General features: G+C 46.3%; 1 protein-coding gene and 1 pseudogene across 3 annotated transcripts in view; one reads left to right on the top strand and one right to left on the bottom strand.

The window, feature by feature from the left end:
* The window catches only part of HIVEP3 (HIVEP zinc finger 3), a 537,183-nt gene extending 531,014 nt beyond the window's left edge, over positions 1 to 6,169 (bottom strand). For all 3 annotated transcript variants that reach the window (XR_013403392.1, XR_003723288.2, XM_077961639.1), the window contains exon 1: positions 6,039 to 6,169. The gene's annotated coding sequence lies outside the window, so the exon portion shown is untranslated. The remainder of the gene's footprint in view (positions 1 to 6,038) is intronic.
* A 4,351-nt stretch (positions 6,170 to 10,520) lies between these two features.
* On the top strand, positions 10,521 to 11,658 carry LOC144337583 (heterogeneous nuclear ribonucleoprotein F-like; annotated as a pseudogene).
* Positions 11,659 to 16,393: the final 4,735 nt, after the last annotated feature.

Here is a 16,393-nt window from a genome sequence, read left to right as displayed (position 1 = left end):
TCTCTCAACTCTTAAATCCATTTTTGTATGCATATTACAACACAACACAGAGTCAAGTAAAGGCATGCCAATTCTCCAATGGCCAAAAAAAAAAAAAAAAAATTAATCCTGTAGTTCAGGGAGACACAATCGGGAAAAGAAAGCCCTGTTTCTCAAGTGTCAGCTACAACACTGTCTCCACCAGTGGCTGGAATGCAAGAGTCTTCCATCCACTGACGAATGCAGAAAGCAATCGCTGTAAAAGGTCATTTCATAACCACTGGAAATACTGCCTTTCTCCCACCCGACCCTGCCTTGTGCTTTCTGGGGAGGAGTCATCATACCTGACCCTGTGGAGAAGCCATCAGGTCAGAGGCAGAAGCTACAAGGAACCCATGGCTTTATACCACACAGCACACCCTAGAGCAAGCCTGTCCAACCTAGAGCCCAGGAGAGCTTTGAATGCAGCCCAACAGAAATTCATAAACTTTCTTAAAACATTATGAGATTATTTTGCGATTTGTTTTAGCTCATCAGCTGTCATTAACATTAGCATATTTTATGTGTGGCCCAAGACAATTCTTCTTCTAACGTGGCCCAGGGAAGTCAAAAGATTGGACAACCCTGCCCTAGAGGGTCATGCAACAGGAAAGGGGGCATCTTAAAAGGAAACATGAAAATTATGCTCCCGTCAGGAACCGAAAGAACTCTCCACAACTGATACCAAAAACACGTTTCTCCTAGCAGAGAACTCTAAGTAGGCTTCTTCTCTACCCAGGAGGTTTAAAAAGAACGGTGTGTCTCTAATCACTCTACTTTCCCACCAAGAAGAGCTGAGCTCCCCCATTCCAGATTTGCCTGGGCCTATTCTTATTTCTCAGGCCTTCGTGGCTCTTATAATCACACATGTCGGTTATCAGTTTTCCTCCAGGGAGGCCCAAGCACCAGAAAATCACTTATATCCTTCACTGCCAAGCCTCTCCTATTAGGCAGGCAATCTGTAACTATTTATGCTATTTTCTAGATTTTAAAAAAGGAGGGGTGTCTAAGATATAGGTCAATATCAGCCAGGAGTTGACAATCACTGAAGATGGGCATTGGGTAAACAGGGGTTCAGTATTCTATTTTCATGTTTAAAATTTTACATAACGAAAAAGTTTTAAAAGGGAGGGTCGAAGGAGGACACAGATATAATCTGAAAACAAAACCAAGTGTTCTTCACCCTCTACTCATGTCTAGACACAAAAAAACCTGGGAAGTGCTCAGGCTCTCTCATCAACAGCCTAGAGGGTTCATGCGCCCTCAGAGTGGAGACTGTATCTCCTAAACACTACTCAATGTCCTTAACAAAATAACCTCTGAAAAATTCACTAGAACTTTTCAAAAGTATTCTGGAAGAACCCAGCTTCCCTTCTTGACCTATAAACCCTTCTGCCTCTACTAATTACCCCTACAGCCTCTTCCTACTACTACGGTCTCTACTTCCTGTTCCAGACTACTGTGCCGAACAACCCAGTTATTGAAATAGCTCCTGGGTGGCAGGCAAATGCCTGTGTTCCAACAGGTTGTTTAGCTGCTTCTTCCTCTTGGATGTCAGACGTGATCAGCTTATAGGAATATTTTGTATTTTCTTCTTCTTCCCTTTAAACTCATTTTGCTCCTAGTAATTTTTTTTTTTAATTGCCTACAGTGGAGTTTTCCAACTTCAACACTATTAAGATTTGGGGCTGAATAATTCTTTGTTGTGGGGGCTGTCCCATGCCTTACAGGGTGTTCAGCAACATCTATGGTTTGTACCCACTTGATACCAGTAGCACAAACACCACCCCAACTTATGACAACCCAAAGATCTCTAGGCATTGCCAAATGTTTCCTGAGGGACAAAATCACCTCTAGTAAAGAACTACTAGTCTAAAAAATATTGAAAATCCAAGAACAATATTGTCCTGGCCCCACACCCCAAAAAATGAGATTATACAGTTTTTCTCCCACATATACAACATCTTCCAACTTATAAATTTGTAAATATACTTTGTAAATGTTGTATCCTAAGCCAGAAATATATAAAGTAACAAGAGTAAAATTAATTTAAAACCTTCACAACTATATTTTCTCTGTCTTCACGGCTTCCTGTGTGAATCTGCTCTGTCTTCATGGTTTCCTATGTGAATCTTATTTGTTTCCTCCAAATTATCCTGTTTTCCAGTCAATGTGATAATCCAAATATTGTGCTCCGAGCCCTCTTTGAACACCACATAATCTGTGTTTGAATCGGAAAGAAAAACTTCCAATGACTTTCTCAGTACTCCCCATGACATGCACTGGCTCTCCAGAACCTATTTAACAGGTATCACTGGACAACAGAATCCCCTAAAAGAACATTTCCCTACAAAATCAGAAAAAAGCATCGCCAATGCGTCCCCCCACCCAACTCCAAAGAGTCACACCCCAATCTCATCTCTGTGTAACCACAGGAAGGCAGCATCCTCTCACACACAAAACGCTCCAGCCCTACAGCTCCCAGTTCCAATTCTGTATTTAAGACTCGGAGTCAGAAAGACTCACTGGTGCAGGCTCCATCTCACTGCCACCCCCTTCACCTCTGAGGCAGGAAGAATACCCGATTCCCAACCTGACCAAGAAGTGCAATGGGAGGTTAAATGAGCCAGTGTCAAAAGCTGCAACACCCACTGGGAAATACTGCAATTTTTCTTCATTAGGCAGAGGGTTTCCCACCAATTTAGATGGTACACTCCCTTCTTGAGGAATCTGTTTTTGGTCTGCACAGGCCTTGCATTAGACACAGTCTACGATACAGCTTTGGGGGCTACGCATTTAAAACTGTCTCTCCTCCCCACCCCAGTGGATTTCCCAGCTCCAATCAGTGGCTCTCCCAAACCTCTGTCCTCTTATTGCCCCCCGCCATTCCCCTGGGAATGTCATCTTGTTCCTCCTTTCTCTTGCTTATGGGCAGGCAGGTGCTGGGTGCAGGGATTTTGCCTTCCGGGGTCCATTCCTTCCTGGACCCATTTCATGCCACTGTTGATCTCAGCCTGGATACCCTCATCCTAGATTCTGGCCATGGCCTCCTAACTGGTCTCCCTGGTTTGGTCTTTCTCCTCAAATATAACTTTCACTCTGACAATGGATAGTCTTTCAGGAGCACAAGCTAGAATAGCCGGAAGCCTTCTGTGGTTTCCCATTCCCTAGCACCAGATACAATCCTGTCTTCTTTGGTGCACAGTTTGTGAAGCACACCAAATGTCTGACCCTGGAGGTGTCCAAGCAGAAGCAGGATGAGCACTGAGTGGGACAGGGGCCCGCACGCAGGGGGATTTATCCACTAGATAGATGACTGAGGGAGATGGGAGGAGGGAGTTAAACTAAATGACTTTTAAAGTTTCCTTTCAAGCATGACTTCCCATGATTCTGGGAACTCTTTGGTCCGCCATGCAGGTCCTACCATCATCTGGCCCCTGCAAAGTGATGCCTCCTGCAAAGTGATGCCAGACAGTCCCCTGTAATGCTCCTCACATGGTCCTGCACATGGTTACCCCACCTCTATAGGATGACTTCTTTTAATTGTCGTGGTTTTTTTTTTAATTACAAAAGTAACAATCCTTGGTGCAACAAAATAAAACAATACTGAAGTATTACCATGAAGTCCTTAACCACCGCACTCCCATGGGTAGCCACTAGTTTCAGCAGAATATATGCCCTCCTAGTCCTTCCTATGACACACACTCCATTCACTTGACACCTGGTCTTATGCCTTAGGAAGAAGGATATTTTATTCTTATCTGCATTGACTTATCTCTCCAGTTCCCTAGGGTAGTAAGGCTAGTTAGTTCATCTGCTTCAATTGCTGTTATTCCACCAGTGAGGAATTGAAAGGGAAGGAGAAAAGGTTTCTTGCTCAAAATCACAGATTAGCTGGTGGCAGAGTTAAGACCAGAACAAGAACTCCTAACCCGGTGTTTGTTGTTACACTGTAAAGTGCTCTTCTCCTCCCCACCATGCAGAATATCATATTGTACAGACAGCAGGTAGAAATAATTGCCTCTTGAAAGCATAATCTGCAGGGGCAGGATAGTCCAGTGGTAAGTACTTGGACTTTGAACTCAGGCTGCCTAGGTTAGAATCTGGCTGTCATTTACTTAACTATGTGATCTGAGTCAAGCAACTGGGCCTAAATCTCATCATCCCTTCCTTATAGGACTGTTGTGAGAATTAGTAGCTTAATATCTGCAAACCCCTAAAAACAGTACGTATGTTAATAAAACATGCTATCCTACCTCTAATGTAACACCCAAAATACAATAAATATCTTCCTTATTAAAACATAGGCTGGCAAATTAAAACCAAATCTTTTTAGCTCTGAATTTTGTCTAAAAATGAATCAGCATGGGTGAAAACTCATAGATTATTATTCCAAAACAGATTTAAGTGACACAAGAACTGTAATCATTACTACAGGAAGGAATGACCTCATAAAGACCTCATACATCAGAAGCATTGTAACATTTACTGCACCAAATAATAAACTTAAAAACAAATCTTAACAGCCTCTATCAGTAATTATCTAAGTAAACTGGGCTGCAAATCTGTTAGAGAACTGTTTTTAACCATGATAATATTTCTAGTAAATTGCTGCTTCTATACCAAAACTACTGGTGTTGCAGAACTGGCATGCTAATAGAAAGATTATTATAGAAACACTATTAAAATAAATCGATATTATTAAAGATTCAACACTACAACAGCGCCTAAGAGATTTCAAGCTGTATTGCTTAACGGACAGATAAAAGTGCTAATTAAGTCCACTCTTAGAGGTTATCCCTAGGCAGAACTGTACACTCAAGTAGCAAGAGGTCTTCAGACTAAAGGAGGAACCAGTAATGCCAACCCAGCTGGATACAGCCCTACTGAGAGGATGGAGAGAGAATGGGAAGAGCCAAGGTTTTCTGCCCCTAACACGAAGGTAACCTGGTAAAGCAGACAAGTATCCAAACTTACTTGAACCTCAGTGTTCTCCTTAACTGCTTCATCAGCAACACTTCTGATTCCTCCTTTCTTGAGTGAAGAAAACCAAATAACCCACCACAGACTGAAGACCCTCAATAAACGGCACAATCAGCGGGAGGCAGAGAAAGCCGTGCCATTATTACCAAAGCCTCCTCGAGCAACCAAAAGACGTGGAATCGCTCTCTCACCTTGGCCAAAAGCATCTCTCCACGCACCGAGCCCAGAGCTCTCAGAGGTTTTTAAAGAGTTGCCAGACTGAAGGCATTTCGTTCCAGGATCTATTTAGCTTTCCCACCTTGTTAATTAACTAATTACGGATGGGAAAGCAACTCACCAATACAGTGTCAGGAAAAGGCTAAGTAAATTCGCCCAACTGGTCTAAATGTCAATGCTAAATTAAGAAAGGGGGCAAGTGCGAGAGACTGAGCCGTCCCCAGACTGCTGCAATCCAGAGCTCGCTAACGTAGAGACGAGAGACCCGCGCGCCCTGCAGCAGCACCCTCCCGGCCCAGAGCCGGGCTGCCGGCAGGACTTCTGAAATGGAAACCTGGACCAGGGCCACCCCGGGCACAGGGAACGCGGCGGGCGAGGCGCATCCTCGCCGCTCAGCCTCCGTCTCCCCGCATCTCTCGGACGTCAACAAACCCTGACCACAAAGTGAAACTTTCCTGCCCCCCGCGGTCGCGCCGGGTCTCTGCCCTCTGCCTGGGACCGCGTCGCGGGGACAGGTGTGGGGCCGGGGCTGAGGAGGGGCCCCCGCCCCAGGGCCGGAGGTTGTGTAATCCGCCGGGGAAGGGGGGCTCAGGACAGCTCCTCGCGCCAGAGCTGCGGAGGCCGGACAGGGGACCCCAGCTGTGGGGGCCGGCGCCCGGAGGCGTGCGGGGGGATGGGGAGGGCTCTCGTCCCGCCCCCCGGGACCGCCCCCGGGCGCAGTGGGGAGCTGCGGCGCTGACACGGCCCGGAGAGGGCGCCCGCGCGGCGGACCGAACCCGAGGAAGGGGGCGCAATGGCTCGGCAGCGGCGGCCAGCCTTACCTGCGCGCCGGGCCGGGGCGGCGGGAGGCGGCTTGGGGTGCCAGGGTGGCGGGCGGCGGGCGGCAGCGTTGGCAGCCACCCGGGCCACGGCATGCGAGGAGCCGCGGCGCGGCGGCGGGCGCGGGACTGACAGCCCCAGGCCCCGCCTCCAGGCCCCGGGCCCCGCCCCCTTCCTGGCTGCTCGGCTCGCCCCGCCTCCTCCGCCCACCGCCGGGGTCAAACTCGGTCCATCGGCTCGGAGGGCGGGGATGCTCGCTTCCAATTGGCCCCAAAGGTGCCCGCCCCGCCCACTCCCCGCCCCTTCCTTGGCAGGGAAGCGGCGCGTGCGCGGTGGCGGGGGAGGGTAGCGGTTACGCTGAGCGCGGGCGTTCCTGATCCCCAACCCCTGATACCCGGGTATCGTTTTTTCATCCCGGGCAGCTGGGACCCCAGGATGACCTAAGGAACAAGGATTCAGACGCAGACTCCACGGTGAATTGACCTTATTCACCTGTGAATGAACATCCAGGAGAAAACCAAACCCGAATGGGCCAGGCTCTAACCAGAGGAGACCCCAAAACTGTGATCTGCATCAGAAAATGAGCCAGCCAACCGGTTCCTGGCTCTGCCGGGTCTAGGGGTGCTTTATTCAAGCGCTGGGTTCGCTCCCTGGTCAGCAAGTATGAGGTGTTTGCAGAGGGTCTAGAAGATGTGAAGTGAGATTAGCCCGCATTAGGGCTGTGCCAAACAGAAAGTGAGTGATGCTGAAGAAAGTGGCCTCTTCTGCTCCAGCCCTCCCTCCTCCTCCCCATCCCCTGGCTCTCCCACCTCTCCCGCCGCACCAGCTCCCTACCCTCAGCTTGTAAACAGTATCAGGTCTCGCCCAACAAAAATCAGTTCTACTCAAGAGAACTGGAAACATGTCTATAGTAAAACTTGTACACGAATGTTCATAGCAGCGTATTCAGAAGGCCAAAAAAGGAAACAACTGAATGTCCATCGATTGACAAATGGATAAGCAAATTATGGTCCATCCATACAATGGAATAGTATTCTGCCATAAAAAAATAATGAATTCTGTTACATGTTACAACATGGATGAACCTTAAAAACATTGTAGTGCTCAATGAAAGAAACCAGTCACAAAAACCCACATAGTGTATGATTCTATTTATATGAGATGTCCAAAATAGGCAAATCCATAGAGACAGTAGACTAATGGTTGCCAGGGACTGGGAGGAGGGGGGAATGAGGAGTGACTGCTTAATGAGTACAAAGCCTCTTTGGGGGGTGATTAAAATGTTAAGGAATTAGACAGTGGTGATGTACCACCATGATGATGACTGTACAACTTTGTGAATATAACAAAAAAACCCACAGAATTGTATACTTTAAAAGGTGAATTTTATGGCATGTGAATGATAATTTAAACCAAAAATCCAAATGACCAAATAATTAAAAACAAAACAAACAAACAAAAACCTCTCGACACTGTATGCCCTCCAAGTTACCATGCAGTTAACCAGCCCTTCTCATCCAAGATTCTTGCAAGGGTAGCCCACACATTTTCACTCCCACTTACACATTAGCTTCCTAGAATGTGGCTTCTGCCTGCACCAGAGCTCAAATCTGCTCTCTCCTTGAAATTTTATCCTGTGGCTTTCTATGACCCCGCACATTCCTGGTTCCCCTCCTCCTTCTGTTCTTTGTCTTTTGATCTTATTTTCTTGGCAAATCTATTTTAATCTTTTCAAAGCTCAAAACTTATTTTGATCTTTTCTGTGGCTCCTTCCAGAATCCTTCCTAAGTTATATTGTCCATACCTATGAGTTCAGTTCAGTTACTATGCTTCAAATTCTAGCCTCCACCTGATGTCCCACAGAGTTCTCAAACTTGGCATGTCATAAGCAATTTGTCATCTCCCCTTCCCCATCTTCTATCTTCTCTCCAGTAGTAATATCTACTACCACATTCTAGGACCTGGGAATAATCCTTGATTCTGCCCTCTTCCTTCTGTCAAAATCAATCACCAATTTTTATCTCATAAATGTTCGTAAATCCCACAATATTACCACAGCCCTGGTCCATAGCTCCACCGTCTTTTGACTTTTAATTCCCATCGTCTTTAGTGCCCTTCGGATCTAGTTTCCACACAGCTGTTGAAGTGGACACCCATTACTTCAGCCAGCGTAGCTCTTTCTTAGGGTAACATCACGCTGATTTTCCTTCAGGAACTCACTCCATGAGATACGGACTTAGGGGGACTGCCAGTGAAGATGATGACTTTACCTGGCCCAGGCCAGGTGTGCCCCCAAGCTGGAGCACTATGACATCTTTCATTTGGAATTTGAATCCTAGGTGGAATAACGCTAGGGGCAGTTGGCCCTGATACTTCCTGACCGAGGGGACTTGCAGTTGATTCCTGCTATGTAGGTCCTGGGAAATTCCTTAAGAGCCTGGGTTCTTCAGATTTTTATTGGGTTTTCTGAAGGATCCCATATATCTCCAGTGCACTCCCCTGTAGGAACTTAATTAGAATTATCTTCAACCAAAGAATCTGATATAGAAATGTGTCCAAGACACAAACCATGTCTTTACTGAAAATTCATTAGAAGCATTCCATCACCTACAGGAAAGACACCAAGCTCCGTAATACAAGCCCCAAGACCCTCCATTACTCTGTTCCAGGCTGCCTGTCTGCACCTTCTCGCCCTACTCCTTACCTTGCCCTTACATCTCTGCCCTTCTGAATGATTTGGGGTTTCACATAATCTATGAGGTTTCATGCCTAAATACTCATGAGCCCCCTCCATAGAACCCCTCCCTGCTCCCATCCAGCTCACTTGAGAAAGCCTTCCCTGGCTCTTCCCTGATCCCAACATTCTGCCTTCCTCTGTGTTCTCAAGGCACTTGATTTTCCCACCCACTCACTCACTGTCATGGTATTTCACCTACCTGCTTTGTTATCTGCCTCTCCCACCAAACATAGAGTTCCTCGAGGGCTGTGCCTTCTTTTCTGTTTCTCTGCCTCCATAATTCCTGAGTAAGAGAAAGGGATCTCAATACAGGACATTAACAAATCTTTTGATCACAGAGATGAAAATCCGGGCTGGAGGCATCTCATATAGGTTATCAAAAAAATTGATTCCTCTTCTGAAAAACATTCCAGAACACTGCCAAGACCCTAGTAAGACTGGAGGACACTTATTTAAATGATAGTTCTCATTCTCTAAAATCTTAATTTCTCCTGAAATCCTTCATGCTTTAATAAGATACAGAATTAGTTAACTCAGACAATTGTCTTCATCACTGTGACTAAATGGCAAAGTGTGTTTTAGTACATATTTTTAATCATAGTTGAAGAACAAACAGAATGTAAGCAAGCAAATCCATGGTTCTGTTTGGATGGCTATTGTGAAACATGTACCTTAAATGGAATTATATAACCACCCATCTGCAAACGTTGAGTGAGGAGAGCTGGATTTCAGTCACAGCTTAGCCATGACCAGTGGCTTGACCTTGGATAAGACATTGCCCTTGGACACCTGCTGTCAGTCTTCCCAGTATCCATTTCTTTATTCTCCCACCATTGGAACCCCCCCCCCAAAAAAATCTGGGAAACCACTTTTCTCCATTCTAACCTATATGATATTATGGTTGTTCACCTGACCCCAGACTCTAGGAGTTGGGCCTGATTGTCTTAAAGCCATTGTTTCTATCCCATCCGCCTGGCTACAGAAGTTAGTTCAAGGGCAGTCATGAAACCCAATCAGAGCAAAGGGATTTGAAACACGCTTGCAAAGGGCTTCTGGCAAAGAAAAGATTCCTCTGCCTGTTGTAGATCCTATCAATGATAGATTGATGATAGATCAATGATAATGCAGCCACGTGTGACCACTAGGATAGAGATGAGATTGCCAGGCAGTGAAAGAATACTGAGGAAAGCAGAATGGGGAAAGAAACAGAATGTTGGTTATACTGCTGGGCAGTGAACAACTGGTTCAAACAACACCTGAAGCTAATAGACCTCTATACGCTTCAGTTATGTGAACCAATCAATTCCCTTTATTGTTGGAATTTAGTTTTCTGTCTATACCACAAACAGTTCTAACAGTAACAATCTCTCTGGGCCTCCATTTTTCATACATAAAAGTAATACGGATAACCTCTGAGGCTGCTGGAGTGCCGGGAGGAGGCCGTGAGAACATGGTCACCTGGTCCAAGGGCCTGGGTTCCCTGCTTTCAGCCAAACACCTGCATCAGGCTGGGGCCTTCAGACCTCAGGGAAGGCATCCGTCCCAGTCCACGTGGACTTCTGATGCAGGTTGAGAACAAAAAGAGGCACCTGGACATTCCCTGGAGCCCTCTGCGTGGTCGCGCTTCGGTGGAATTTGGGGGCCCTCGGCTGCCAGCCACGCTTGCTTGATAGCAACAGAAACCAGTTCTGCCCGACTCCGTGCCACAAAAAAAGCCACACCCCGCTCACCTGACACCTACCCCATCAAGAGTCCATGCTGCTGAGCCCTGAGGGAGGGGAGGGCTTTGTGGTCAGGCTGCGTGGCGCGCCCTGGCCCTGCTCTGTTGAGGATGCGCAGGACGTCCTCTCCAACTGCACCATGCCGGGCTGCAGGCGAATTTCATCCACACCAGAGAGGGGTGGGCAGAGTGGTGAGGCTTTTGTTGAACTTGGATCAGGAGATGACGTAAAAATGGCCCTGGAAAAAGACCGAGAAAGCATGGGACACTGGCGCATTGCGGTGTTCAAGTCCCACAGAACCGAGGTGGGTTGGGTGTTGAAGGAAACACCGCAGTCCCAACAGTGCCAGCAGCGCCAACTAGGGCTTCCCGCAACTAGGGCTTCCAGAGCACTCGCGTCTGGATGCACAAAGAAGAAATCGTTCAGTTCTTCTCAGGGTTGGAAATCGCAGGAGTTGGCCTCGCAGGAGTTAGCTGAGAAGGCTCTTGGAACGCCCAAGGAGAGGACAAGGCACAGGGACATGGAGGTGTCCAAGAGCGGCCAGGAGGAAGTTAGGTCGGACTCAGGTCCCCCTGAGGCTCATATCCGTGCAGCCCCAGACCCCTGTGACCAGCCCGGGGCCGCTGGGAGCTACCCTGGCATCGTGAAGCAGGCAGGCGCAGGATACGGAGCCACGAGGAGCACGGCGGCCTCTGCACCACCGAGGTGCACCGAGTGGGGGAACCTCAGCTACTGTCTCTCCGGAATGTATGACCACAAATACAGCGACAGTGAGGTCACAGGGCAGAGCACCACCGGCCACTGCCTCTGCACGAGGGGCTGCCATACAAAGCGACCAAGAGAGACATTTACAACCTCTTCTCTCCTCCCAACCCGGTGAGAGTCCACATTGAGATGGGCCCAGATGGAAAAGTGACGGGCAAAGCAGATGTTGAGTTTCCTACTCAGGAAGAAGCAGTAGCAGCTACCTCCAGAGACACGGTCAGCATGCGGCACAGATACATAGAACTATTCCTGAATTTGACAACAGGGGCCAGCAACGGGGCCTACAGCAGTCAGGGGATGCGAGGCATGGGCGTGACCAACTACAGTTGTCTGGAAAGCCAGTCAGTGAGCGGCTGTGATGGGGCTGGCCACAGCAGGCGGAACAGCATGGGTGAATAGCACTTGTTTTGTTAGCAGCATTTGAGTTATTTCAATCAAATTCTCACAGGCCGCCAACAAGCAGTGAAGAGCAGTCATAATGGAGGAAGCTGTGGGACCCATTTTGCACCATGAGTTTGTGAAATCTGGATTTTAAAATTACCTCTTTAGGCCAGGCGCAGTGGCTCAGGCCTGTAATCCCAGCACTTCGGGAGGCCGAGGCGGGTGGATCACTTGAGGCCAGGAATTCACAACCAGCCTGGCCAGCATGGTGAAACCCCTTCTCTACTAAAAATACAAAAATTAGCCAGGTGAGGTGGCAGGCTCCTGTGATCCCAGCTACTCGGGAGGCTGACGCACAAGAATCACTTGAACCCAGGAGGCGGAGGTTGCAGTGAACCAAGATGCACCACTGCACTCCAGCCTGGGCGACAGAGTGAGACCCTGTCTCTCTCTATATATACCTCTTCAGTGTTTTCTCATGCAAAGCTTTTCTCTAGCATGTGTTATTGAGTAAACTAAAACTATTTTCAGCTTTTCTCAATTAACATTTTGTTAGTATACTTCAGAGAGAAGTTAGCTGACTTTCAGTATGTTACACGTGGACCTTTTACACCACATCACAGTGAACACATTGGGGAGATGTGCTTTTTTGGAAAACTCAAAGGCACCAGCTCCCAGATTCAAATAAATGTTTCTCATGTTTGTTCATTCTAATTTATATTTTCATTTATGATCCTTTAGGTTAAGTTGAAGCTTTTTAAAAGTAAGTTTTGAAAATTGAGACACAATACCAATACTGGACGAATTGGTGAGGCCTTGACTTAAAACTTTCTTTGTACTGTGATTTCCTTTTGAGTGTATTTTGCTAAGTTAAACTTGTTAAATTTTTTGTTAACTAAATTTTTTTCTTAAAATGAAGACTTTTTCACAATGACTGGCACAGATTATCTACTCAGCAAAAGATAGCGAAAAGACGGGGTGGTTCAAGAGAATTCATTTTAATCGTAATGTATTTAAGTGTGAATTTAAAAATAGTTTCATACATCAAATCTGTGATCTCCCTTATATTCTAATAATGAGGCTAAATAAAAGTCTAATAAAAATGTAAAAAAAAAAAAAAAGAATTCTGCCAGTTCTCACATCCTATGAGTCTTTCTGAAGGGTAAATACACTCATGAAAATTTAAATATATTGTCTTTTACCAGTAAGCACTAAGGATAGTAGGACTGTCCAGTTTAACCCAACAAAAGAAAGCTAAGACTAGAAATGCAAACAGAAATCCTTCATCTTTGGCCTGTACTAGGAGTTACCCTGATCTCCACCTACCCTGCTAGCCCCCTATACTTCAGCCACTTATTCCTATACTCTGAGAATAGTTGGGGGCAGAGGATAGTAATCTGGAAAGGAACCTTACAAAGTGGCCCTGCTTTCTTTCTTTCATCATTCTTGCTGATGCCCCTTGTTGGCCTTGGACCCCTTGTTCAGATTCTGACCTCTTCTACCCAAACTCTTTGACATGAGTCTTCCCAGATCACCTTCCTCTGCCTTCTCTCCCTTCCCAGATCTGACCCATGGATTATATATTTAGCTTGGCATCATGCCCTCATGTCTGCATTCCCAGTCCTGACCACCTTCAATCAGTTGGAAGTGGTGATATATTAGGCAACTCCAAAGCACAGATTAGTTTATCTGTAGCAACAGGGCCTAAAGGAAGAAGTCTGGGGATGGTTATTTAGTGGAGCAGAGTCACTTAATAAAAGGCATTAAGCACCTTAGAAGCCTGAAGGTTTGAGCAAATTGTTTTATACACTGCACTTGCAATTATGTGTGAAAGTTTTCACATACCTGGCTTCCTGGATACATAGCCTTTTAAAAATAATGCATTTGGAAATGCAGTTTAATCAACTTCCTAATTTGAAAAAGCATTATCTAGGTCCCTGACAGATATTGTGTTGGAACACTGGGGCCATACCTGAAGTTACTGGGACCTTAAGGAAGAGTTAATATGGAAAGAATCCTGGTTGTTTTTCTAGAAATAGTTAGAAATTAAGAAATTAACTAGCATGCTGCTAGTTAACTTTGTTCTCTCTTCTGGCTTTGCAAGATTCATGGGAAAAGACCTTCAGCACTGTTGTGATTGAATCATTTCACATGTTATGACCAGATAACCTTTGCATATAGAGATGACTGGGACAATAGTCCCATTCTTGAGGAGCTCAGGAGTTTGGGGAGGAAAAGGACACTACATCAGTCAGGTCCAGCAGGAAACAGAGCTCACCCCACTTAATGAGATCTCAATCAAGGGAGGACTTAGAGAAGTGTGGGCAGAGCTGGTGAGGCATCCAGATACCAACAGCAGCAGAGAACCATTACCACCCCTAATAATGAAGAGACAAGTAAAAGTGAACAGGAGAGTGGCAACCATGGAGGAGGGGCTCCCTCAGGAGCTGCAGTCAGACAAAGATCTGGCTTCTACCAGAGGGGAAGCTTCAAGGCTAGGACCGTGGGAGAAACTGCCTTGACCTATCTTCCCTCCCATTCTCTAATACCCTGCAAGTACATATCATCCACTAACTCAGACAGAAAGCCCACTAGCAAGGGAGTCCGGATGATAGTCTATAGGGATCAGCCTGGGGAAAGAACTAAGACAGATGTAGATAACAGATATGGCAGCATGAACAAAGAATAATCAAACCACAACACCCCATTTTCCACCCAGGTCCCAGTTTTTCCCTTCATTTAAATGAGAATCCCATCCCAAACACAAGGAGACACAAGTTATCAGCCACTGTATTATTACTGGTGACATCATTTCAAGTGTACTCTCACCTGGACCCTAAATTTTGAGGTTGGCTACCATCAGCACTCTTCATGTAAAATAGTATGGAGAAGGGGAGGGGAGGACGAGGTAATTGGCATAAAAAATAAGTATGGTTGCTATGGTCTCCCCTTCTGTAGCCTTTCATGAGGCCGGAGCAAATAATCACTGCTTCCTTTTATTCCGTGATCACTTTATCCTCTACCAAACACTTATCACCTTATCTTGAGAAGGTCTGAGATCCAAACCTTCATCCCCAAATAGCTGAGCCCTTACTACTCCTCTCTGCAGTGGGTGGTCAGTTTCCCACTGACCTTCATTATTGGACATGGAAGTCCATGGAAGTCCTGGTAAGTGACCCCAGAAATCCCCTGAGTTTAAAATATAGTCTTCCCAGTCCTATTGCATGGCAGCAACCCGCTTTCTTCTTGGTACCCAATATAGTGATCCCTCCTCTTCCTGTTGGTTCAATGGTGTGAGTTCCAAAATGGCCAAAGACAGGCTCAGCTTCCAATTCCTTGGTGGGAACATTCCTCCTTTAGGAATATTCAGGCTCAAGATCATGGAGATGGAAAGCAAAAGTTCTATTAAGTAGAGTATTAGCTGTGATAGTTACAAGGGTCACTCCTAATGCTTCCCCGTGTTTCCTACCCCACAGTTCATGCTGTGAAGGAGACAGGACCAGATACTGACTGCTGGTTTAAAGTATATACTAATCCTACAGGTGAGCTCAAGCTTTGCCTGGTGTCATATCCCAGTTGGCCTACTGAACCCTCACTACAGACACCTTAGAAGCCTTGTGTTGAAGATTAACAGTTCTGCAGTCAATCTTTGTCCCTGGATGACAATGTGGAGCAGAGCTGCCCACCAGTCTAAAACACTCATTTTGGAATTGTTAAGTACGAGAGAAATGCATCCCTATGTAATTTAAGCTATTCTACTTTACCATCTCCTGGTTACGTTATTTTAACATTGCCCTAGTTAAGACAGCCATCTTGGCTGTTAGCATAGCCCTAACTTATGCTTTTTCTGGTTAAGTTGCCAGGAGTGTGGATTAGGATGGAGGGCGGAGAGAGGGGAGGGCCTCTGGTCTTAAAATCTGGGCTTAAATATACTGATTTGCTGTAGAGTCCCTGCTGGGCAATCCTGTGCCTCGGAAAACCACCCCATACATTGATTCCAAGTGCTCTTCTTCCTCAGTGTCCTCCCTCTATGGTGGACAGCTCCCAGGGGATTCTTAGTGTTTTTCCAATGGTTTTTCAGATTCCTCTCTCTTCTGCGGTTCCCTCTGCTTTCTGAGGCATCGTCAGGGAAAGGTTGAGTAACTGGTGCTGGTTCCCCATCCTACGCTGAGATGAGGCCGTGGAGGGCCCATAGCAGGGGGAGGAGTAGGTATTCCAGGAAGGCAGCTATATATTATATCACTTCATTTCTGTGAAATTTCCAGAATAGGCACATCCATAGAGACAGGATGCAGATTCACAGTTTCCAGGGTCTAAGGAGTGGCAGGAATGGAGGGTGACTGCTTAATAGGTAGGGGGTTTCATTTGGGGAATAGTAAGAATGTTCTGAAATAAAACAATGGTGATGGTCACACAACCTTGTAAGTGTACTAAATGCCACTGAATTGTTTACTCTAAAATGACCAAAATGGTGAATTTTATGTTATGCAAATTTATCACAATAAAAAAACAGTAAAGTGGTTGAATTTTATTCTAATTGAGTAGGAAGATGCTCGTGGGTTATAGGGGTGAGTCTGCAGTGACTGAAGTTAACAGAGCTGTAAAAGAATCGTTTGACCTTGTAGTCCTGCTTGGAACATCTGTTTCCTCCTGCATGGGGGGTGATGGGGATGGAAGCGAGTAGGGGGAGAACAGGCAGAGTAGAGGATGCTGACTCCAGAGGGCAAAAGGCAAGCTGCTGGGCTAGGCATCA

Source organism: Macaca mulatta, chromosome 1 (assembly GCF_049350105.2).
Source record: "Macaca mulatta isolate MMU2019108-1 chromosome 1, T2T-MMU8v2.0, whole genome shotgun sequence".
In the NCBI taxonomy this organism is placed as follows: Eukaryota; Metazoa; Chordata; class Mammalia; order Primates; family Cercopithecidae; genus Macaca; species Macaca mulatta.
This window is presented reverse-complemented; position numbering and strand designations above follow the sequence as displayed.